This window comes from Pseudophryne corroboree, unplaced genomic scaffold (genome assembly GCF_028390025.1).
Source record: "Pseudophryne corroboree isolate aPseCor3 unplaced genomic scaffold, aPseCor3.hap2 scaffold_299, whole genome shotgun sequence".
Classification (NCBI taxonomy): Eukaryota; Metazoa; Chordata; class Amphibia; order Anura; family Myobatrachidae; genus Pseudophryne; species Pseudophryne corroboree.
This window is the reverse complement of record NW_026969662.1, coordinates 304,805-327,096: the sequence shown is the minus strand read 5'-3', so window position 1 is coordinate 327,096 and position 22,292 is coordinate 304,805. Positions and strand designations below refer to the sequence as shown.

The window sequence follows — 22,292 nt, the reverse complement described above, 5'->3', positions numbered from 1 at the left end:
ATCCTCATTTCAATGTCTACTGAAATAATACAGGTTGACACCAGGAAACATTAACGCCACTGCATCCTTGCTGCTTTCGCATGTGGAAGTCTGTTTAATGTGAAAACAAGGTGATATCTAATTAGCACACAGGTAAGGAATTAAGAAAATCTTTATTTAAGGGTGAAGGTGTTTCTCACAAAATCGTTGCCCCAATGCATCATTGAAATTCAAGCTGGAAAGATGATTTTAATATATCACTTGTACATTTTGTATTGCTCTTCTGGTGACAATGTAGTTTGTTTTTGTCAATTACCATTTTAATAATAGGGTAAAGAAAATTAAGTGGATTTTTGAAAGAAAACAATACTGTCAATATACTATTAAAACAAATTAAAATGGTAAAAGTTAGTGTACTTTAAGTAAAAATAAAAGAGCAAAAATATCAATCCCAGTTTTGGATTACTTTAATTAACAAAAAAAATGCATATAGCAGAGGATAGTTTCAATCTGCCTACCTCTGGGTTATGGGCCCAGCATTTTTCCATTGCAGTACTCTGCTGCACATGTAAGTGCAAGAGATCCTGAAGCACTCACTCATCATGGGAAAGTACCAATGTGTTTCTTCGTTGGTTGATGGAAGAAACATCTTACAAAAACTCTCCAGATTATTGACTTTTTAAAGTTTTTCTAGGAAACGTTCTAGATGAATGCTTATTAGCCTTTGTCAGTACGTACGTTTGTAAAGTGTCTCTGTGGCGCAATCTGTTAGTGTGTTTGGTTATTAATCAAAGGGTTGGTGGTTCAATCCCACCCAGGGATGTAATTGACCTTGTTATCAGATTTTGGTGATCTTTAAGTAGACAAGTCAAAATTTCAAACCCCCTTCTTATGGTGTAGGGTACCTGGCCTACTCTGATGTAATCAGAGTTAGATTTGAATCAGTGATTTTATAAAAAAAAACAGCTAGGAAGCACAATTTAGCAGTGGGTTGCAGAGAAAAAGAAATATGCTGGCAGAAAAATCCAATTGAGTGATTAAACAGCTCTTCATTTTCTGGCTTTATTTTTATGCTAACAAATTTGTTCTCTGAAAAGTGTCCACAAAGCTAAGTCTCTGATTAACACCTTTGTAGGGATGGTTTTTCACCTATTACTAAATTAAACTTGCTTCATTGGAAAGGCAGCAAGATGCATCCTCATTTCAATGTCTACTGAAATAATACAGGTTGACACCAGGAAACATTAACGCCACTGCATCCTTGCTGCTTTCGCATGTGGAAGTCTGTTTAATGTGAAAACAAGGTGATATCTAATTAGCACACAGGTAAGGAATTAAGAAAATCTTTATTTAAGGGTGAAGATGTTTCTCACAAAATCGTTGCCCCAATGCATCATTGAAATTCAAGCTGGAAAGATGATTTTAATATATCACTTGTACATTTTGTATTGCTCTTCTGGTGACAATGTAGTTTGTTTTTGTCAATTACCATTTTAATAATCGGGTAAAGAAAATTAATTGGATTTTTGAAAGAAAACAATACTGTCAATATACTATTAAAACAAATTAAAATGGTAAAAGTTATTGTACTTTAAGTAAAAATAAAAGAGCAAAAATATCAATCCCAGTTTTGGATTACTTTAATTAACAAAAAAAAAATGCATATAGCAGAGGATAGTTTCAATCTGCCTACCTCTGGGTTATGGACCCAGCATGCTTCCATTACAGTACTCTGCTGCACATGTAAGTGCAAGAGGTCCTGAAGCACTCACTTATCATGGGAAAGTACCAATGTGTTTCTTCATTGGTTGATGGAAGAAACATCTTACAAAAACTCTCCACATTATTGACTTTTTAAAATGTTTCTAGGAAACGTTCTAGATGAATGCTTATTAGCCTTTGTCAGTATGTACTTTTGCAAAGTGTCGCTGTGGCGCAATCAGTTAGTGTGTATGGTTATTAACCAAAAGGTTGGTGGTTCAATCCCACCCAGGGACGTAATTGACCTTGTTATCAGATTTTGGTGATCTTTAAGTAGACAAGTCAAAATTTCAAACCCCCTGTTATGGTGTAGGGTACCTGGCCTTCTCTGATGTAATCAGAGTTAGATTTGATTCAGTGATTTTATAAAAACAGCTAGGAAGCACAATTTAGCAGTGGGTTGCAGAGAAAAAGAAATATGCTGGCAAAAAAATCCAATTGAGTGATTAAACAGCTCTTCATTTTCTGGCTTTATTTTTATGCTAACAAATTTGTTCTCTGAAAAGTGTCCACAAAGCCAAGTCTCTGATTAACACCTTTGTAGGGATGGTTTTTCACCTATTACTAAATTAAACTTGCTTCATTGGAAAGGCAGCAAGATGCATCCTCATTTCAATGTCTACTGAAATAATACAGGTTGACACCAGGAAACATTAACGCCACTGCATCCTTGCTGCTTTCGCATGTGGAAGTCTGTTTAATGTGAAAACAAGGTGATATCTAATTAGCACACAGGTAAGGAATTAAGAAAATCTTTATTTAAGGGTGAAGGTGTTTCTCACAAAATCGTTGCCCCAATGCATCATTGAAATTCAAGCTGGAAAGATGATTTTAATATATCACTTGTACATTTTGTATTGCTCTTCTGGTGACAATGTAGTTTGTTTTTGTCAATTACCATTTTAATAATAGGGTAAAGAAAATTAAGTGGATTTTTGAAAGAAAACAATACTGTCAATATACTATTAAAACAAATTAAAATGGTAAAAGTTATTGTACTTTAAGTAAAAATAAAAGAGCAAAAATATCAATCCCAGTTTTGGATTACTTTAATTAACAAAAAAAAATGCATATAGCAGAGGATAGTTTCAATCTGCCTACCTCTGGGTTATGGGCCCAGCATTTTTCCATTGCAGTACTCTGCTGCACATGTAAGTGCAAGAGATCCTGAAGCACTCACTCATCATGGGAAAGTACCAATGTGTTTCTTCGTTGGTTGATGGAAGAAACATCTTACAAAAACTCTCCAGATTATTGACTTTTTAAAGTTTTTCTAGGAAACGTTCTAGATGAATGCTTATTAGCCTTTGTCAGTATGTACGTTTGTAAAGTGTCTCTGTGGCGCAATCTGTTAGTGTGTTTGGTTATTAATCAAAGGGTTGGTGGTTCAATCCCACCCAGGGATGTAATTGACCTTGTTATCAGATTTTGGTGATCTTTAAGTAGACAAGTCAAAATTTCAAACCCCCTTCTTATGGTGTAGGGTACCTGGCCTACTCTGATGTAATCAGAGTTAGATTTGAATCAGTGATTTTATAAAAAAAACAGCTAGGAAGCACAATTTAGCAGTGGGTTGCAGAGAAAAAGAAATATGCTGGCAGAAAAATCCAATTGAGTGATTAAACAGCTCTTCATTTTCTGGCTTTATTTTTATGCTAACGAATTTGTTCTCTGAAAAGTGTCCACAAAGCCAAGTATCTGATTAACATATTTGTAGGGATGGTTTTTCACCTATTACTAAATTAAACTTGCTTCATTGGAAAGGCAGCAAGATGCATCCTCATTTCAATATCTACTGAAATAATACAGGTTGACACCCGGAAACATTAACGCCACTGCATCCTTGCTGCTTTCTCATGTGGAAGTCTGTTTAATGTGAAAACAAGGTGATATCTAATTAGCACACAGGTAAGGAATTAAGAAAATCTTTATTTAAGGGTGAAGATGTTTCTCACAAAATCGTTGCCCCAATGCATCATTGAAATTCAAGCTGGAAAGATGATTTTAATATATCACTTGTACATTTTGTATTGCTCTTCTGGTGACACTGTAGTTTGTTTTTGTCAATTACCATTTTAATAATCGGGTAAAGAAAATTAATTGGATTTTTGAAAGAAAACAATACTGTCAATATACTATTAAAACAAATTAAAATGGTAAAAGTTATTGTACTTTAAGTAAATAAAAAAGCTAAAATATCAATCCCAGTTTTGGATTATTTTAATGAACAAAAAAAAATGCATATAGCAAAGGATAGTTTCAATCTGCCTACCTCTGGGTTATGGGCCCAGCATGCTTCCATTGCAGTACTCTGCTGCACATGTAAGTGCAAGAGATCCTGAAGCACTCACTCATCATGCGAAAGTAACAATGTGTTTCTTCATTGGTTGCTGGAAGAAACATCTTACAAAAACTCTCCAGATTATTGACTTTTTAAAGTTTTTCTAGGAAACGTTCTAGATGAATGCTTATTAGTCTTTGTCAGTATGTACTTTTCGCAAAGTGTCTCTGTGGCGCGATCGGTTAGTGTGTTCAGCTATTAATCAAAAGGTTGGTGGTTCAATCCCATCCAGGGACGTAATTGACCTTGTGATCAGATTTTGGTAATATTTAAGTAGACAAGTCAAAATTGCAAACCCCCTCTTATGGTGTAGGGTACCTGGCCTTCTCTGATGTAATCAGAGTTAGATTTGATTAAGTGATTTTATAAAAAAAACAGCTAGGAAGCACAATTTAGCAGTGGGTTGCAGAGAAAAAGAAAAATGCTGGCAGAAAAATCCAATTGAGTGATTAAACAGCTCTTCATTTTCTGGCTTTATTTTTATGATAACAAATTTGTTCTCTGAAAAGTGTCCACAAAGCCAAGTATCTGATTAACATCTTTGTAGGGATGGTTTTTCACCTATTACTAAATTAAACTTGCTTCATTGGAAAGGCAGCAAGATGCATCCTCATTTCAATATCTACGGAAATAATACAGGTTGACACCAGGAAACATTAACGCCACTGCATCTTTGCTGTTTTCTCATGTGGAAGTCTGTTTAATGTGAAAACAAGGTGATATCTAATTAGCACACAGGTAAGGAATTAAGAACATCTTTATTTAAGGGTGAAGATGTTTCTCACAAAATCGTTGCCCCAATGCATCATTGAAATTCAAGCTGGAAAGATGATTTTAATATATCACTTGTACATTTTGTATTGCTCTTCTGGTGACAATGTAGTTTGTTTTTGTCAATTACCATTTTAATAATCGGGTAAAGAAAATTAATTGGATTTTTGAAAGAAAACAATACTATTAAAACAAATTAAAATGGTAAAAGTTATTGTACTTTAAGTAAAAATAAAAGAGCAAAAATATCAATCCCAGTTTTGGATTACTTTAATTAACAAAAAAAATGCATATAGCAGAGGATAGTTTCAATCTGCCTACCTCTGGGTTATGGACCCAGCATGCTTCCATTACAGTACTCTGCTGCACATGTAAGTGCAAGAGATCCTGAAGCACTCACTCATCATGGGAAAGTACCAATGTGTTTCTTCATTGGTTGATGGAAGAAACATCTTACAAAAACTCTCCACATTATTGACTTTTTAAAATGTTTCTAGGAATCATTCTAGATGAATGCTTATTAGCCTTTGTCAGTAAGTACTTTTGCAAAGTGTCGCTGTGGCGCAATCAGTTAGTGTGTAAGGCTATTAACCAAAAGGTTGGTGGTTCAATCCCACCCAGGGACTTAATTGACCTTGTTATCAGATTTTGGTGATCTTTAAGTAGACAAGTCAAAATTTCAAACCCACTGTTATGGTGTAGGGTACCTGGCCTTCTCTGATGTTTAGATTTGATTCAGTGATTTTATAAAAACAGCTAGGAAGCACAATTTAGCAGTGGGTTGCAGAGAAAAAGAAATATGCTGGCAGAAAAATCCAATTGAGTGATTAAACAGCTCTTCATTTTCTGGCTTTATTTTTATACTAACAAATTTGTTCTCTGAAAAGTGTCCACAAAGCCAAGTCTCTGATTAACACCTTTGTAGGGATGGTTTTTCACCTATTACTAAATTAAACTTGCTTCATTGGAAAGGCAGCAAGATGCATCCTCATTTCAATGTCTACTGAAATAATACAGGTTGACACCAGGAAACATTAACGCCACTGCATCCTTGCTGCTTTCGCATGTGGAAGTCTGTTTAATGTGAAAACAAGGTGATATCTAATTAGCACACAGGTAAGGAATTAAGAAAATCTTTATTTAAGGGTGAAGATGTTTCTCACAAAATCGTTGCCCCAATGCATCATTGAAATTCAAGCTGGAAAGATGATTTTAATATATCACTTGTACATTTTGTATTGCTCTTCTGGTGACAATGTAGTTTGTTTTTGTCAATTACCATTTTAATAATCGGGTAAAGAAAATTAATTGGATTTTTGAAAGAAAACAATACTGTCAATATACTATTAAAACAAATTAAAATGGTAAAAGTTATTGTACTTTAAGTAAAAATAAAAGAGCAAAAATATCAATCCCAGTTTTGGATTACTTTAATTAACAAAAAAAAATGCATATAGCAGAGGATAGTTTCAATCTGCCTACCTCTGGGTTATGGACCCAGCATGCTTCCATTACAGTACTCTGTTGCACATGTAAGTGCAAGAGGTCCTGAAGCACTCACTTATCATGGGAAAGTACCAATGTGTTTCTTCATTGGTTGATGGAAGAAACATCTTACAAAAACTCTCCACATTATTGACTTTTTAAAATGTTTCTAGGAATCGTTCTAGATGAATGCTTATTAGCCTTTGTCAGTATGTTCTTTTGCAAAGTGTTGTTTTGGCGCAATCAGTTAGTGTGTAAGGCTATTAACCAAAAGGTTGGTGGTTCAATCCCACCCAGGGACTTAATTGACCTTGTTATCAGATTTTGGTGATCTTTAAGTAGACAAGTCAAAATTTCAAACCCCCTGTTATGGTGTAGGGTACCTGGCCTTCTCTAATGTAATCAGAGTTAGATTTGATTCAGTGATTTTATAAAAACAGCTAGGAAGAACAATTTAGCAGTGGGTTGCAGAGAAAAAGAAATATGCTGGCAGAAAAATCCAATTGAGTGATTAAACAGCTCTTCATTTTCTGGCTTTATTTTTATACTAACAAATTTGTTCTCTGAAAAGTGTCCACAAAGACAAGTCTCTGATTAACACCTTTGTAGGGATGGTTTTTCACCTATTACTAAATTAAACTTGCTTCATTGGAAAGGCAGCAAGATGCATCTTCATTTCAATGTCTACTGAAATAATACAGGTTGACACCAGGAAACATTAACGCCACTGCATCCTTGCTGCTTTCGCATGTGGAAGTCTGTTTAATGTGAAAACAAGGTGATATCTAATTAGCACACAGGTAAGGAATTAAGAAAATCTTTATTAAAGGGTGAAGATGTTTCTCACAAAATCGTTGCCCCAATGCATCATTGAAATTCAAGCTGGAAAGATGATTTTAATATATCACTTGTACATTTTGTATTGCTCTTCTGGTGACAATGTAGTTTGTTTTTGTCAATTACCATTTTAATAATCGGGTAAAGAAAATTAAGTGGATTTTTGAAAGAAAACAATACTGTCAATATACTATTAAAACAAATTAAAATGGTAAAAGTTATTGTACTTTAAGTAAAAATAAAAGAGCAAAAATATCAATCCCAGTTTTGGATTACTTTAATTAACAAAAAAAAATGCATATAGCAGAGGATAGTTTCAATTTGCCTACCTCTGGGTTATGGACCCAGCATGCTTCCATTACAGTACTCTGCTGCACATGTAAGTGCAAGAGGTCCTGAAGCACTCACTTATCATGGGAAAGTACCAATGTGTTTCTTCATTGGTTGATGGAAGAAACATCTTACAAAAACTCTCCACATTATTGACTTTTTAAAATGTTTCTAGGAATCGTTCTAGATGAATGCTTATTAGCCTTTGTCAGTATGTACTTTTGCTAAGTGTAGCTGTGGCGCAATCAGTTAGTGTGTAAGGCTATTAACCAAAAGGTTGGTTGTTCAATCCCACCCAGGGATTTAATTGACCTTGTTATCAGATTTTGGTGATCTTTAAATAGACAAGTCAAAATTTCAAACCCCCTGTTATGGTGTAGGGTACCTGGCCTTCTCTGATGTAATCAGAGTTAGATTTGATTCAGTGATTTTATAAAAACAGCTAGGAAGCACAATTTGGCAGTGGGTTGCAGAGAAAAAGAAATATGCTGGCACAAAAATCCAATTGAGTGTTTAAACAGCTCTTCATTTTCTGGCTTTATTTTTATGCTAACTAATTTGTTCTCTGAAAAGTGTCCACAAAGCCAAGTATCTGATTAACATATTTGTAGGGATGGTTTTTCACCTATTACTAAATTAAACTTGCTTCATTGGAAAGGCAGCAAGATGTATCCTCATTTCAATATCTACTGAAATAATACAGGTTGACACCAGGAAACATTAACGCCACTGCATCCTTGCTGCTTTCTCATGTGGAAGTCTGTTTAATGTGAAAACAAGGTGATATCTAATTAGCACACAGGTAAGGAATTAAGAAAATCTTTATTTAAGGGTGAAGATGTTTCTCACAAAATCGTTGCCCCAATGCATCATTGAAATTCAAGCTGGAAAGATGATTTTAATATATCACTTGTACATTTTGTATTGCTCTTATGGTGACAATGTAGTTTGTTTTTGTCAATTACCATTTTAATAATAGGGTAAAGAAAATTAAGTGGATTTTTGAAAGAAAACAATACTGTCAATATACTATTAAAACAAATTAAAATGGTAAAAGTTATTGTACTTTAAGTAAAAATAAAAGCGAAAATATCAATCCCAGTTTTGGATTACTTTAATGAACAAAAAAAAAAATTCATATAGCAAAGGATAGTTTCAATCTGCCTACCTCTGGGTTATGGGCCCAGCATGCTTCCATTGCAGTACTCTGCTGCACATGTAAGTGCAAGAGATCCTGAAGCACTCACTCATCATGCGAAAGTACTAATGTGTTTCTTCATTGGTTGCTGGAAGAAACATCTTACAAAAACTCTCCAGATTATTGACTTTTTAAAGTTTTTCTAGGAATCGTTCTAGATGAATGCTTATTAGTCTTTGTCAGTATGTGCTTTTTGCAAAGTGTCGCTGTGGCGCAATCAGTTAGTGTGTATGGTTATTAACCAAAAGGTTGGTGGTTCAATCCCACCCAGGGACGTAATTGACCTTGTTATCAGATTTTGGTGATCTTTAAGTAGACAAGTCAAAATTTCAAACCCCCTGTTATGGTGTAGGGTACCTGGCCTTCTCTGATGTAATCAGAGTTAGATTTGATTCAGTGATTTTATAAAAACAGCTAGGAAGCACAATTTAGCAGTGGGTTGCAGAGAAAAAGAAATATGCTGGCAAAAAAATCCAATTGAGTGATTAAACAGCTCTTCATTTTCTGGCTTTATTTTTATGCTAACAAATTTGTTCTCTGAAAAGTGTCCACAAAGCCAAGTCTCTGATTAACACCTTTGTAGGGATGGTTTTTCACCTATTACTAAATTAAACTTGCTTCATTGGAAAGGCAGCAAGATGCATCCTCATTTCAATGTCTACTGAAATAATACAGGTTGACACCAGGAAACATTAACGCCACTGCATCCTTGCTGCTTTCGCATGTGGAAGTCTGTTTAATGTGAAAACAAGGTGATATCTAATTAGCACACAGGTAAGGAATTAAGAAAATCTTTATTTAAGGGTGAAGGTGTTTCTCACAAAATCGTTGCCCCAATGCATCATTGAAATTCAAGCTGGAAAGATGATTTTAATATATCACTTGTACATTTTGTATTGCTCTTCTGGTGACAATGTAGTTTGTTTTTGTCAATTACCATTTTAATAATAGGGTAAAGAAAATTAAGTGGATTTTTGAAAGAAAACAATACTGTCAATATACTATTAAAACAAATTAAAATGGTAAAAGTTATTGTACTTTAAGTAAAAATAAAAGCTAAAATATCAATCCCAGTTTTGGATTACTTTAATGAACAAAAAAAAAATGCATATAGCAAAGGATAGTTTCAATCTGCCTACCTCTGGGTTATGGGCCCAGCATGCTTCCATTGCAGTACTCTGCTGCACATGTAAGTGCAAGAGATCCTGAAGCACTCACTCATCATGCGAAAGTACTAATGTGTTTCTTCATTGGTTGCTGGTGAAACATCTTACAAAAACTCTCCAGATTATTGACTTTTTAAAGTTTTTCTAGGAAACGTTCTAGATGAATGCTTATTAGTCTTTGTCAGTATGTGCTTTTTGCAAAGTGTCTCTGTGGCGCAATCGGTTAGTGTGTTCAGCTATTTATCAAAAGGTTGGTGGTTCAATCCCACCCAGGGACGTAATTGACCTTGTGATCACATTTTGGTGATATTTAAGTAGACAAGTCAAAATTGCAAACCCCCTCTTATGGTATAGGGTACCTGGCCTTCTCTGATGTAATCAGAGTTAGATTTGATTAAGTGATTTTATAAAAAAACAGCTAGGAAGCACAATTTAGCAGTGGGTTGCAGAGAAAAAGAAAAATGCTGGCAGAAAAATCCAATTGAGTGATTAAACAGCTCTTCATTTTCTGGCTTTATTTTTATGATTACAAATTTGTTCTCTGAAAAGTGTCCACAAAGCCAAGTATCTGATTAACATCTTTGTAGGGATGGTTTTTCACCTATTACTAAATTAAACTTGCTTCATTGGAAAGGCAGCAAGATGCATCCTCATTTCAATATCTACGGAAATAATACAGGTTGACACCAGGAAACATTAACGCCACTGCATCTTTGCTGTTTTCTCATGTGGAAGTCTGTTTAATGTGAAAACAAGGTGATATCTAATTAGCACACAGGTAAGGAATTAAGAAAATCTTTATTTAAGGGTGAAGATGTTTCTCACAAAATCGTTGCCCCAATGCATCATTGAAATTCAAGCTGGAAAGATGATTTTAATATATCACTTGTACATTTTGTATTGCTCTTCTGGTGACAATGTAGTTTGTTTTTGTCAATTACCATTTTAATAATCGGGTAAAGAAAATTAATTGGATTTTTGAAAGAAAACAATACTGTCAATATACTATTAAAACAAATTAAAATGGTAAAAGTTATTGTACTTTAAGTAAAAATAAAAGAGCAAAAATATCAATCCCAGTTTTGGATTACTTTAATTAACAAAAAAAAATGCATATAGCAGAGGATAGTTTCAATATGCCTACCTCTGGGTTATGGACCCAGCATGCTTCCATTACAGTACTCTGCTGCACATGTAAGTGCAAAAGATCCTGAAGCACTCACTCATCATGGGAAAGTACCAATGTGTTTCTTCATTGGTTGATGGAAGAAACATCTTACAAAAACTCTCCACATTATTGACTTTTTAAAGTTTTTCTAGGAAACGTTCTAGATGAATGCTTATTAGTCTTTGTCAGTATGTGCTTTTTGCAAAGTGTCTCTGTGGCGCAATCGGTTAGTGTGTTCAGCTATTTATCAAAAGGTTGGTGGTTCAATCCCACCCAGGGACGTAATTGACCTTGTGATCACATTTTGGTGATATTTAAGTAGACAAGTCAAAATTGCAAACCCCCTCTTATGGTATAGGGTACCTGGCCTTCTCTGATGTAATCAGAGTTAGATTTGATTAAGTGATTTTATAAAAAAACAGCTAGGAAGCACAATTTAGCAGTGGGTTGCAGAGAAAAAGAAAAATGCTGGCACAAAAATCCAATTGAGTGTTTAAACAGCTCTTCATTTTCTGGCTTTATTTTTATGCTAACTAATTTGTTCTCTGAAAAGTGTCCACAAAGCCAAGTATCTGATTAACATATTTGTAGGGATGGTTTTTCACCTATTACTAAATTAAACTTGCTTCATTGGAAAGGCAGCAAGATGTATCCTCATTTCAATATCTACTGAAATAATACAGGTTGACACCAGGAAACATTAACGCCACTGCATCCTTGCTGCTTTCTCATGTGGAAGTCTGTTTAATGTGAAAACAAGGTGATATCTAATTAGCACACAGGTAAGGAATTAAGAAAATCTTTATTTAAGGGTGAAGATGTTTCTCACAAAATCGTTGCCCCAATGCATCATTGAAATTCAAGCTGGAAAGATGATTTTAATATATCACTTGTACATTTTGTATTGCTCTTATGGTGACAATGTAGTTTGTTTTTGTCAATTACCATTTTAATAATAGGGTAAAGAAAATTAAGTGGATTTTTGAAAGAAAACAATACTGTCAATATACTATTAAAACAAATTAAAATGGTAAAAGTTATTGTACTTTAAGTAAAAATAAAAGCGAAAATATCAATCCCAGTTTTGGATTACTTTAATGAACAAAAAAAAAAATTCATATAGCAAAGGATAGTTTCAATCTGCCTACCTCTGGGTTATGGGCCCAGCATGCTTCCATTGCAGTACTCTGCTGCACATGTAAGTGCAAGAGATCCTGAAGCACTCACTCATCATGCGAAAGTACTAATGTGTTTCTTCATTGGTTGCTAGAAGAAACATCTTACAAAAACTCTCCAGATTATTGACTTTTTAAAGTTTTTCTAGGAAACGTTCTAGATGAATGCTTATTAGTCTTTGTCAGTATGTGCTTTTTGCAAAGTGTCGCTGTGGCGCAATCAGTTAGTGTGTATGGTTATTAACCAAAAGGTTGGTGGTTCAATCCCACCCAGGGACGTAATTGACCTTGTTATCAGATTTTGGTGATCTTTAAGTAGACAAGTCAAAATTTCAAACCCCCTGTTATGGTGTAGGGTACCTGGCCTTCTCTGATGTAATCAGAGTTAGATTTGATACAGTGATTTTATAAAAACAGCTAGGAAGCACAATTTAGCAGTGGGTTGCAGAGAAAAAGAAATATGCTGGCAAAAAAATCCAATTGAGTGATTAAACAGCTCTTCATTTTCTGGCTTTATTTTTATGCTAACAAATTTGTTCTCTGAAAAGTGTCCACAAAGCCAAGTCTCTGATTAACACCTTTGTAGGGATGGTTTTTCACCTATTACTAAATTAAACTTGCTTCATTGGAAAGGCAGCAAGATGCATCCTCATTTCAATGTCTACTGAAATAATACAGGTTGACACCAGGAAACATTAACGCCACTGCATCCTTGCTGCTTTCGCATGTGGAAGTCTGTTTAATGTGAAAACAAGGTGATATCTAATTAGCACACAGGTAAGGAATTAAGAAAATCTTTATTTAAGGGTGAAGGTGTTTCTCACAAAATCGTTGCCCCAATGCATCATTGAAATTCAAGCTGGAAAGATGATTTTAATATATCACTTGTACATTTTGTATTGCTCTTCTGGTGACAATGTAGTTTGTTTTTGTCAATTACCATTTTAATAATAGGGTAAAGAAAATTAAGTGGATTTTTGAAAGAAAACAATACTGTCAATATACTATTAAAACAAATTAAAATGGTAAAAGTTATTGTACTTTAAGTAAAAATAAAAGAGCAAAAATATCAATCCCAGTTTTGGATTACTTTAATTAACAAACAAAATGCATATAGCAGAGGATAGTTTCAATCTGCCTACCTCTGGGTTATGGGCCCAGCATTTTTCCATTGCAGTACTCTGCTGCACATGTAAGTGCAAGAGATCCTGAAGCACTCACTCATCATGGGAAAGTACCAATGTGTTTCTTCGTTGGTTGATGGAAGAAACATCTTACAAAAACTCTCCAGATTATTGACTTTTTAAAGTTTTTCTAGGAAACGTTCTAGATGAATGCTTATTAGCCTTTGTCAGTATGTACGTTTGTAAAGTGTCTCTGTGGCGCAATCTGTTAGTGTGTTTGGTTATTAATCAAAGGGTTGGTGGTTCAATCCCACCCAGGGATGTAATTGACCTTGTTATCAGATTTTGGTGATCTTTAAGTAGACAAGTCAAAATTTCAAACCCCCTTCTTATGGTGTAGGGTACCTGGCCTACTCTGATGTAATCAGAGTTAGATTTGAATCAGTGATTTTATAAAAAAAACAGCTAGGAAGCACAATTTAGCAGTGGGTTGCAGAGAAAAAGAAATATGCTGGCAGAAAAATCCAATTGAGTGATTAAACAGCTCTTCATTTTCTGGCTTTATTTTTATGCTAACGAATTTGTTCTCTGAAAAGTGTCCACAAAGCCAAGTATCTGATTAACATATTTGTAGGGATGGTTTTTCACCTATTACTAAATTAAACTTGCTTCATTGGAAAGGCAGCAAGATGCATCCTCATTTCAATATCTACTGAAATAATACAGGTTGACACCAGGAAACATTAACGCCACTGCATTCTTGCTGCTTTCTCATGTGGAAGTCTGTTTAATGTGAAAACAAGGTGATATCTAATTAGCACACAGGTAAGGAATTAAGAAAATCTTTATTTAAGGGTGAAGATGTTTCTCACAAAATCGTTGCCCCAATGCATCATTGAAATTCTAGCTGGAAAGATGATTTTAATATATCACTTGTACATTTGGTATTGCTCTTCTGGTGACAATGTAGTTTGTTTTTGTCAATTACCATTTTAATAATCGGATAAAGAAAATTAATTGGATTTTTGAAAGAAAACAATACTGTCAATATACTATTAAAACAAATTAAAATGGTAAAAGTTATTGTACTTTAAGTAAAAATAAAAGCTAAAATATCAATCCCAGTTTTGGATTACTTTAATGAACAAAAAAAAAATGCATATAGCAAAGGATAGTTTCAATCTGCCTACCTCTGGGTTATGGGCCCAGCATGCTTCCATTGCAGTACTCTGCTGCACATGTAAGTGCAAGAGATCCTGAAGCACTCACTCATCATGCGAAAGTACTAATGTGTTTCTTCATTGGTTGCTGGTGAAACATCTTACAAAAACTCTCCAGATTATTGACTTTTTAAAGTTTTTCTAGGAAACGTTCTAGATGAATGCTTATTAGTCTTTGTCAGTATGTGCTTTTTGCAAAGTGTCTCTGTGGCGCAATCGGTTAGTGTGTTCAGCTATTTATCAAAAGGTTGGTGGTTCAATCCCACCCAGGGACTTAATTGACCTTGTTATCAGATTTTGGTGATCTTTAAGTAGACAAGTCAAAATTTCAAACCCCCTGTTATGGTGTAGGGTACCTGGCCTTCTCTGATGTAATCAGAGTTAGATTTGATTCAGTGATTTTATAAAAACAGCTAGGAAGCACAATTTAGCAGTGGGTTGCAGAGAAAAAGAAATATGCTGGCAGAAAAATCCAATTGAGTGATTAAACAGCTCTTCATTTTCTGGCTTTATTTTTATGCTAACAAATTTGTGCTCTGAAAAGTGTCCACAAAGCCAAGTATCTGATTAACACCTTTGTAGGGATGGTTTTTCACCTATTATTAAATTAAGCTTGCTTCATTGGAAAGGCAGCAAGTGATGTCATCCAAGCATTGGGTCAAAGTTGGCTTCAAACCTCGTCTGCTTATGAAAAGAGAAAAGGGGTATGCAGGGCATGGCGGCCTTTTGCGGTGCTTGGATGACCCCTAGTTCGCATTAAATAATGCAGTCGAGTTTCCCACATTTGGGGAAATCACAGGGGTCAGCATACCCAGAATGCAATGAATGAACCGCACCCTGGGAGAACAGTCTTCATGACCATGGTATCTCCTATGCAAAATAAGTATGATTTGGGATAGGGCTGGGGAGGGCCGCTGCTCAGGCACATCTCTGTCAAGTAAAGGAGATTCAACTGAGGCAGCACAAGGGAACTCTCATCTGGGGACAACAACTGCAGGGAGAACACATATTTTCAGATGAACATGGGAGGGCAGAAGGCTGCCTAATACTGAAGCACCCCCAAACAACAAACCAAATGCAACAACTAGTGCAAGCATTCCTGGGGGAAGGCCTGCAGCAGATGGATTTGCATATGGCGATGTCATCCAAGCAGTGGGTCAAAGTTGGCTTCAACCCTCGTCTGCATATGAAAAGAGAAAAGGGGTGTGCAGGGCATGGCGGCCTTTTGCGGCACTTGGATGACCCCTAGTTCGCATTAAACACCTCCACCCTCCGTCGGTGTGGGGCTCATGTTGGCTATGCCCCAGCCCCTGAAGGATTCAAGCTGATTTCTTGCAGCAGCTGGGCACTGTAACAGCTCCAGAGCTGCTCTGTAAGGCAAGTAAAAGGGTGTGGGCCCTGCAGCAATACCTGTAGTTCGCATTGTGCGAGACCCCTAGTTCGCATTAAACACCCCCACCCTCCTTCGGTGTGGGGCTCATGTTGGCCATGCCCCAGCCCCTGAAGCATTCACGCTGATTTCTTGCAGCAGCTGGGCACTGTAACAGCTCAAGAGCTGCTCTGTAAGGCAAGTAAAAGGGTGTGGGCCCTGCAGCACTACCTGTAGTTTGCATTGTGCATTTTTAAGGCACAAAGTAAGCAGACGGGAGGAGAAGTCAGGATAGTGCACAAGGGTATAGACGGGAGGGGCTCAAGAAAAAAGAAGTGGAAACAGACAGCAAACTAGGCTTCCAATGCACAATGCAAACTACAGGTAGTGCTGCAGGGCCCACACCCTTTTACTTGCCTTACAGAGCAGCTCTGGAGCTGTTTAATCACTCAATTGGATTTTTCTGCCAGCATAATTTTTCTCTTACGTCCTAGAGGATGCTGGGGATTCCGTAAGGACCATGGGGGATAGACGGGCTCCGCAGGAGACATGGGCACTTTAAGAAAGACTTTAGATCTGGGTGTGCACTGGCTCCTCCCTCTATGCCCCTCCTCCAGACCTCAGTTTACTACTGTGCCCAGAGGAGACTGGGTGCTTTTCAGGGAGCTCTCCTGAGTTTCCTGACAGAAAGTATATTTGTTAGATTTTTTTATTTTCAGGGAGCCTGCTGGCAACAGACTCCCTGCATCGAGGGGCGGAGGGGAGAGATGCACACCTACTTCTGTGAGTTGATAGGCTCTGCTTCTTAGGCTACTGTACAGCATTAGCTCCAGAGGGATCGGTACGCAGGTCTCACCCTCGCCGTCCGTCCCAGAGCCGCGCCGCCGTCCCCCTCGCAGAGCCGGAAGATAGAAGCCGGGTGAGTATGAGAAGAAAAGAAGACTTCAGAGGCGGCGGAAGACTTCATGATCTTCACTGAGGTAACGCACAGCAGTAAAGCTGTGCTCCATTGCTCCAATACACCTCACACACGGCAGTCAGTGTAAGGGTGAAGGGCGCAGGGGGGACGCCCTGGGCAGCAATATAGACCTCTCTTTGGCAAAATAAATATATATGCAGCTAGGCACTGTATATATATATATAAGAGCCCCCGCCATTTTTTTACTATATTTGAGCGGGACAGAAGCCCGTCGCTGAGGGGGTGGGGCTTCTCCCTCAGCACTCACCAGCGCCATTTTCTCCACAGCACCGCTGAGGGGAAGCTCCACGGACTCTCCCCTGCTTATACCACGGTAGAAAGAGGGTCTTAAAGAAGAGGGGGGCACATAATTAGGCGCATATATATATGGAAATACAGCGCTACTGGGTAAACATAAAATTATTGTGTTTTTTTCCTGGGTCATATAGCGCTGGGGTGTGTGCTGGCATACTCTCTCTCTCTGTCTCTCCAAAGGGCCTTGTTGGGGAACTGTCCTCAGATAAGAGGATTCCCTGAGTGTATGGTGTGTCGGTACACGTGTGTCGACATGTCTGAGGTAGAAGGCTCTCCTAGAGAGGAGCAGGAGCAAATTAATGTGGTGTCTCCATCGACAACGCCGACACCTGACTGGATGGATATGTGGAATGTTTTAAGTGCTAATGTAAACTTATTACACAAGAGATTAGACAAAGCTGAAGCTAGGGAACAGTCAGGGAGTCAACCCATGCCTGTCCCTATGTCGCAGGGACCTTCGGGGTCTCAAAAGCGCCCACTATCCCAAATAGTTGACACAGATACCGACACAGATTCTGACTCCAGTGTCGACTACGATGATGCAAAGTTACAGCCAAAATTGGCTAAATGTATTCGATATATGATTATTGCAATAAAAGATGTTTTGCACATCACAGAGTCCCCTGTCCCTGACACGAGGGTACACATGTATAAGGGAAAGAAACCTGAGATAACCTTTCCCTCCTCACATGAGTTGAACGAATTATGTGAAAAAGCTTGGGAATCTCCAGACAAAAAGCTGCAGATTCCCAAAAGGATTCTTATGGCGTATCCTTTCCCGCCAATGGACAGGATACGGTGGGAATCCTCCCCTAGGGTGGATAAAGCATTGACACGCTTATCCAAAAAGGTAGCGCTGCCATCCCAGGATACGGCTACCATCAGGGACCCTGCTGACCGCAAGCAGGAGGTTACCCTAAAGTCCATTTACACACATTCTGGTACCTTACTCAGACCGGCAATTGCGTCGGCCGGGGTTGTAGCGCGGTGGCAGCATGGACAGATACCTTATCAGCAGAGATTGAGACCCTAGATAAGGATGCTATGTTATTGACCATAGGGCATATAAAAGATGCTGTCCTATATATGAGAGATGCTCAAAGTGACATTAGTCTACTGGGTTCTAGAATAAACGCTATGTCGATTTCTGCTAGACGAGTCCTATGGACCCGGCAATGGACAGGTGATGCCGACTCAAAAAGGCATATGGAGGTTTTACCTTACAGGGGTGAGGAATTGTTTGGGGAAGGTCTCTCGGACCTAGTCTCCACAGCTACAGCTGGTAAATCAAATTTTTTGCCTTATATTCCCTCACAGCCTAAGAAAGCACCACATTATCAAATACAGTCCTTTCGATCACAGAGAAACAAGAAAGTACGAGGTGCGTCCTTTCTTGCCAGAGGTAAGGGCAGAGGGAAGAAGCTGCACAACACAGCTAGTTCCCAGGAACAGAAGTCCTCCCCGGCCTCTACAAAATCCACCGCATGACGCTGGGGCTCCGCTAAAGGAGTCCGCCCAGTTGGGGGCACGTCTTCGAGTTTTCAGCCACATCTGGGTTCATTCGCAGGTGGATCCCTAGGCAATAGAAATTGTTTCTCAGGGTTACAAGCTGAAATTCGAAGAGGTGCCTCCTCGCCGGTTTTTCAAATCGGCCCTACCATCTTCTCCCCAGGAAAGGGAGATAGTGTTAAATGCAATTCACAAATTGTATCTTCAACATATGCAGATGAGGGTTCCAGCCAACTTTGGCCCACTGCTTGGATGACATCACCGTATGCAAATCCGTCTTCTGCAGACCTTCTCCCAGGAATGCTTGTACTAGTTGTTGCATTTGGTTTGTTGTTTGGGCGTGCTTCAGTATTAGGCAGCCTTCTGCCCTCCCATGTTCATCTGAAAATATGTGTTCTCCCGGCAGTTGTTGTCCCCAGATGAGAGTTCCCTTGTGCTGCCTCAGTTGAATCTCCTTTACTTGACAGAGATGTGCCTGAGCAGCGGCCCTCCCCAGCCCTATCTCAAATCATACTTATTTTGCATAGGAGATACCATGGTCATAAAGATTGTTCTCCCAGGGTGAGGTTCATTCATTGCATTCTGGGTATGCTGACCCCTGTGATTTCCCCAAATGTGGGAAACTCAACTGCATTATTTGTGGTAGTGGGGGACTGTGTTTGTGTTTTCCTCTGGTCAGCTCTGGTAAAAGTCAGATTTCTTTGTCTCAGATCTTCCTCTAGCCTTGTTCTTCTTTCGAGAGTTCCATTGTGCTGCCTCAGTTTGACCTCCTTCACTTGACAGGGGGGTACCCGAGCAGCGACCCTCCCCAGCTCTAGCCCAACTCCTACATACCTGCCAGGTGAGATACTATGATCATGAAGGTGCTTCTCCCAGGGCAAGGCTCACCCATTGCACTCTGGGTGTGCTGCTCCTGCGATTTCCCCAAATGTGGGAAACTTGACTGCATAATTTGTGTTTCCCCTGGTCGGCTCTCGTATAATTCAGATCTCTTTGTCTCAGGTCTCTCTCCAGCCTAGTTTGCTGTCTGTTTCCACTTCTGTTTTCTTGAGCCGCTCCCTTCTATGCCCTTGCGCACTATCCTGACTTCTCCCGTCTGCTTACTTTGTGCCTTCCAACGCACAATGCGAACTACAGGTAGTGCTGCAGGGCCCACACCCTTTTACTTGCCGTACAGAGCAGCTCTGGAGCTGTTACAGTGCCCAGCTGCTGCAAGAAATCAGCTTGAATGCTTCAGGGGCTGGGGCATAGCCAACATGAGCCCCACACCGAAGGAGGGTGGAGGTATTTAATGCGAACTAGGGGTCATCCAAGCACCGCAAAAGGCCGCCATGCCCTGCATAACCCTTTTCTCTTTTCATATGCAGATGAGGGTTCCAGCCAACTTTGGCCCACTGCTTGGATGACATCACCGTATGCAAATCCGTCTTCTGCAGACCTTCTCCCAGGAATGCTTTTACTAGTTGTTACATTTGGTTTGTTGTTTGGGGGTGCTTCAGTATTAGGCAGCCTTCTGCCCTCCCATGTTCATCTGAAAATATGTGTTCTCCCTGCAGTTGTTGTCCCCAGATGAGAGTTCCCTTGTGCTGCCTCAGTTGAATCTCCTTTACTTGACAGAGATGTGCCTGAGCAGCGGCCCTCCCCAGCCCTATCCCAAATCATACTTATTTTGCATAGAAGTTTCCATGGTCATGAAGATTGTTCTCCCAGGGTGAGGTTCATTCATTGCATTCTGGGTATGCTGACCCCTGTGATTTCCCCAAATGTGGGAAACTCGACTGCATTAATTGTGGTAGTGGGGGACTGTGTTTGTGCTTTCCTCTGGTCAGCTCTGGTAAAAGACAGATTTCTTTGTCTCAGATCTTCCTCTAGCCTTGTTCTTTTTTCGAGAGTTTCCTTGTGCTGCCTCAGTTGGATCTCCTTCACTTGACAGGGGGGTGCCCGAGCAGCGACCCTCCCCATCTCTAGCCCAACTCCTACTTACCTGCCAGGTGAGATACTATGATCAGGAAGGTGCTTCTCCCAGGGCAAGGCTCACCCATTGCACTCTGGGTGTGCTGCTCCTACGATTTCCCCAAATGTGGGACACTTGACTGCATAATTTGTGTTTCCTCTAGTCGGCTACTCGTATAATTCAGATCTCTTTGTCTCAGGTCTCTCTCCAGCCTAGTTTGCTGTCTGTTTCCACTTCTCTTTTCTTGAGCCGCTGCCTTCTATGCCCTTGTGCACTCTCCTGACTTCTCCTGTCTGCTTACTTTGTGCCTTCCAACGCACAATGCAAACTACAGGTAGTGCTGCAGGGCCCACACCCTTTTACTTGCCTTTCAGAGCAGCTCTGGAGCTGTTACAGTGCCCAGCTGCTGCAAGAAATCAGCTTGAATGCTTCAGGGGCTGGGGCATAGCCAACATGAGCCCCACACCGACGGAGGGTGGAGGTGTTTAATGCGAACTAAGGGTCATCCAAGCGCCGCAAAAGGCCGCCATGCCCTGCATACCCCTTTTCTCTTTTCATATGCAGATGAGGGTTCCAGCCAACTTTGGCCCACTGCTTGGATGACATCACCGTATGCAAATCCGTCTTCTGCAGACCTTCCCCCAGGAATGCTTGTACTAGTTGTTGCATTTGGTTTGTTGTTTGGGGTGCTTCAGTATTAGGCAGCCTTCAGCTCTCCCATGTTCATCTGAAAATATGTGTTCTCCCTGCAGTTGTTGTCCCCAGATGAGAGTTCCCTTGTGCTGCCTCAGTTGAATCTCCTTTACTTGAAAGAGATGTGCCTGAGCAGCGGCCCTCCCCAGCCCTATCCCAAATCATACTTATTTTGCATAGGAGATACCATGGTCATGAAGATTGTTCTCCCAGGGTGAGGTTCATTCATTGCATTCTGGGTATGCTGACCCCTGTGATTTCCCCAAATGTGGGAAACTCGACTGCATTATTTGTGGTAGTGGGGGACTGTGTTTGTGCTTTCCTCTGGTCAGCTCTGGTAAAAGTCAGATTTCTTTGTCTCAGATCTTCCTCTAGCCTTGTTCTTTTTTTGAGTGTTTCCTTGTGCTGCCTCAGTTGGATCTCCTTCACTTGACAGGGGGGTGCCCGAGCAGCGACCCTCCCCAGCTCAAGCCCAACTCCTACTTACCGGCCAAGTGAGATACTATGATCAGGAAGGTGCTTCTACCAGGGCAAGGCTCACCCATTGCACTCTGGGTGTGCTGCTCCTACGATTTCCCCAAATGTGGGACACTTGACTGCATAATTTGTGTTTCCTCTGGTCGGCTACTCGTATAATTCAGATCTCTTTGTCTCAGGTCTCTCTCCAGCCTAGTTTGCTGTCTGTTTCCACTTCTCTTTTCTTGAGCCCCCGCCTTCTATGCCCTTGTGCACTCTCCTGACTTCTCCTGTCTGCTTACTTTGTGCCTTCCAACGCACAATGCAAACTACAGGTAGTGCTGCAGGGCCAACACCCTTTTACTTGCCTTACAGAGCAGCTCTGGAGCTGTTACAGTGCCCAGCTGCTGCAAGAAATCAGCTTGAATGCTTCAGGGGCTGGGGCATAGCCAACATGAGCAGCAAGATGCAGCACTGGACTAT

At 39.4% G+C, this 22,292-nt stretch overlaps 6 non-coding genes and 1 pseudogene across 6 annotated transcripts; 6 read left to right on the top strand and 1 right to left on the bottom strand.

The window, feature by feature from the left end:
* Nucleotides 1–15,263: 15,263 nt before the first annotated feature.
* On the bottom strand, nucleotides 15,264–15,442 carry LOC135016471 (U1 spliceosomal RNA; annotated as a pseudogene).
* Nucleotides 15,443–19,216: 3,774 nt separating this feature from the next.
* LOC135016192 (U1 spliceosomal RNA) lies at nucleotides 19,217–19,380 on the top strand. The gene has a single exon (XR_010214328.1). It is a non-coding gene; the product is annotated as a U1 spliceosomal RNA (small nuclear RNA).
* Nucleotides 19,381–19,532: 152 nt separating this feature from the next.
* Nucleotides 19,533–19,695, top strand: LOC135016377 (U1 spliceosomal RNA). The gene has a single exon (XR_010214510.1). It is a non-coding gene; the product is annotated as a U1 spliceosomal RNA (small nuclear RNA).
* A 671-nt stretch (nucleotides 19,696–20,366) lies between these two features.
* On the top strand, nucleotides 20,367–20,530 carry LOC135016276 (U1 spliceosomal RNA). The gene has a single exon (XR_010214411.1). It is a non-coding gene; the product is annotated as a U1 spliceosomal RNA (small nuclear RNA).
* A 152-nt stretch (nucleotides 20,531–20,682) lies between these two features.
* Nucleotides 20,683–20,846, top strand: LOC135016405 (U1 spliceosomal RNA). Its single transcript, XR_010214533.1, has one exon. It is a non-coding gene; the product is annotated as a U1 spliceosomal RNA (small nuclear RNA).
* Nucleotides 20,847–21,516: 670 nt separating this feature from the next.
* LOC135016315 (U1 spliceosomal RNA) lies at nucleotides 21,517–21,680 on the top strand. Its single transcript, XR_010214450.1, has one exon. It is a non-coding gene; the product is annotated as a U1 spliceosomal RNA (small nuclear RNA).
* Nucleotides 21,681–21,832: 152 nt separating this feature from the next.
* Nucleotides 21,833–21,996, top strand: LOC135016479 (U1 spliceosomal RNA). Its single transcript, XR_010214567.1, has one exon. It is a non-coding gene; the product is annotated as a U1 spliceosomal RNA (small nuclear RNA).
* The last annotated feature ends 296 nt before the right edge of the window (nucleotides 21,997–22,292 follow it).